Source organism: Solea senegalensis, linkage group LG9 (assembly GCF_019176455.1).
Source record: "Solea senegalensis isolate Sse05_10M linkage group LG9, IFAPA_SoseM_1, whole genome shotgun sequence".
NCBI classification, from domain to species: Eukaryota; Metazoa; Chordata; class Actinopteri; order Pleuronectiformes; family Soleidae; genus Solea; species Solea senegalensis.
Window position 1 is genome coordinate 541,835 of NC_058029.1, and position 3,290 is coordinate 545,124.

Sequence of the window (3,290 nt, forward strand, 5' to 3'; positions counted from 1 at the left end):
TAGCTATATTAGTAGTTAGCTAGCTAATGAGCCAATTGATTAGCTAACCAAATATATAGCTTGGTAGCTAACTAACTAATTATCTATCTAGCTTACTAGCCAGTTATCTAACTAACTAACTTGCCAACTCTCTATCTAGCTATATTTGTAGTTAGCTAGCTAACTAGCCAATTGATTAGCTAACCAAATATATAGCTTGGTAGCTAACTAACTAATTATCTATCTATCTTACTAGCCAGTTATCTAACTAACTAACTAACTAACTAACTATTTATCTAGCTAAATACCCACATGTCGAGTAAGCCATCTAACTAACCACCTGCTAACTAGCCAATTATCTATCTAATCTTGAGATTAATATTTAAAAGCACATTTTTAAGAATAACATATAAAACACATGCCGACTGTTTGTCTTTAATCGTATATTTAGTTCATGAGTTCCACACAAAGTCACGCGTGACTCCTTAAACACACAGAGTTATGTGCAGCTGACAACGCAGATATGTTTCAAACGTGTTTATAATTCCTGCTGCAGCGACCGAGCAGCTGTCAGCTGATGAAACTTCACCAGGCCTCAAATTCTCTTTAAATGCTTTGTATACTTTTGCACTGGTGTTTGAATCTATATAAAATCACACGTCAGATAATAAAAATACTTTCAGAAAACATAAAGTATAAATATTATTCAATATTTATGTAATTTAAATTGTACCAATCAAAGCAAAATATCATGGAAATGATTATTTACACTTTGAATTACAATATATTTTATATATATAACTGTTATATATTAACAGTTTTTATTCACCTTCTGTTAAATTTCTTCTGATTAAAATCACAATTTGAATCTATTTCAATAAAATGTATTTGTTTTTATGAATATTTAGTTAACATTAATCTTATTAAATGTGCTGTTTTCATCTCAATAACGCCGCCCTGGTTAAATAAAGGAAATAATTCTATTTTGTTTGTTTGTTTGTTTAGATATTATTAACATGATGTAACATGTGCACAGATTTATTTTATTAACTTTATCTTTTCTTTACTGATACATTTCACTTATATATGAGAAATAGATTATTGAGATTCATGATGTGTTTTTCCAGGATCTTGACAGTTTCTCTTCCCCGTCTGTGTCTCACACTGGAAACACACACTGTACTTTTTATTTTATTATTATTTACAGTTGAAAACATGTATATTTTTATTTTATTCATATTTATTTTTGACTATTTCCTATTTATTCTTTTTATACAAGTGGTTAAGCAGGGACTGCTGATTCATTTATCGACTAAAACTAAAGGTTCTTGACTGTTAATTGATGAAATCACATGTAAATGTTAGTTTTAGCTGTTTTTCATGCACTGGCTGATTGTAAAATGTGGTTTTGACTGAAAACTAAAAGCACTCACTCTCCCACACCAAAGCCCAGAGAGAAAATCAGTGATTTAACATCACACACACAGAGGAGTTGAATAAAATAAATGTCATTTTAAATGACTTTCAAGTAAAATGTGACAAACAATAACATCACTAATGATGACTTATGCAGATGTGAAATTTACATTTACAGACGGTGTATGAAGCTGATTATAGAGGCCAGGGCGAGTCCTGCGTCCCATCTGGAAGTAACACAGTCTGGGATGTTTTCATCCAGCTGAAGAGAGAGAAATGTTTCACATTAAAGTCTCTATGGGTTTATCCTTATGTGTTTGCTGCCACCGTGTGGTCAAAGTGAATATTACAAGCTTCACTTCAGACGCAGAAAGTAAACACAGTAAACTCACTGTAAAATAAGTACATGAGAATAAAAACAGGACAAAATTATTTTATTTAAAAGTAAATTATTTAATTTTTCTAATGTAAGGTTTTACATGTATGTTTTTATTTGACTTTTTACTTTTTGGGTTTTTCTTTAACTTTTTTTTACAATTAAAATGTCGTTTTTTGTAATTTTTCATCTATATTCAAATCCATGATGTTAAAATATTGTTCTGTAGTGTACAGAAGATTTTCTCTTTCAGGTATGTAAGCAGGGCCAGTCCAAGCCTTTATGGGGCCCTAAACTGGATTGTGTGTTGGGGTAAAACACTACAAAGTCACACATATAATGTTTGTGTTCATGTTTGTGTGATTAAATTAAATCGTCAGACGAGGAGTGACAACACTTTGTACCTGATGGTTTTTCCTGGTTTTTGAACCATGGCAGATTTATGAGGGCGGGGCTTGTAGGTCCCTCCTCCCCCTGCATGTTCACACTGTTTATACCTCAGTAATCTCTGAAGATTCTTTCACCATCTGTTTCCTTCATTAGTAAGAAAATACTGAGTTGATGAGAATCACAGTTTCATCTCAAACAAATTAAAAATCAACATAACTAACCCTAACTAAACTCAACTAACTAAACTTAAATAACTAAACTTAACTAACTACTAACTAATGTACTTTGAATTATTTTGTCACTTTTTTTTGGAAAGAAACACTTATTTTTCCTCCAAATACAAAACAGTTCAATTCAGTCTGTGCCATCTCTGCGGCTGTTACTGCTGCTGCTGCTGTTATTACTGCTGCTGCTGTTACTGTTACTGCTGCTGTTGTTACTGCTGCTGCTGCTGTTACTGCTGCTGCTGTTACTGTTACTGCTGTTACTGCTGTTACTGCTGCTGCTGCTGTTACTGTTACTGCTGCTGTTACTGTTACTGCTGTTACTGCTGCTGCTGCTGTTACTGCACTGCTGTTATTACTGTTACTGCTGCTGCTGTTATTACTGCTGCTGCTGTTACTGCTTACTGCTGCTGCTGCTGTTACTGTTGCTGCTTATTACTGTTACTGCTGCTGTTACTGTTACTGCTGCTGCTGTTACTGCACTGTGTTACTGCTGCTGTTACTGCTGCTACTGTTACTGCTGCTGCTGTACTGCTGCTGCTTACTGCTGCTGTTACTGCTGCTGTTACTGCTGCTGCTGTTACTGCTGCTGTTACGCTGCTGCTGTTACTGTTACTGCTTGCTGCTGCTGTTACCGCTGCTGTTACTGCTGCTGACCTGCTGCTGCACTGCTGCTGCTGTTATTACTGTTACTGCTGCTGCTGTTATTACTGTTACTGCTGCTGTTACTGTTACTGCTGCTGCTGCTGCTACTGTTGCGGTTACTGCTGCAGGCCGCAGTGTGAGGAGCAGGTCTGCAGGCTGCAGTGTGAGGAGCAGCCTGCAGGCTGCAGTGTGAGGCACCGTGACCGCACGCAGCGCACACACCTCCGCGTCTCTGCTCCGGTCTGCGTCTAGTCTCAGTT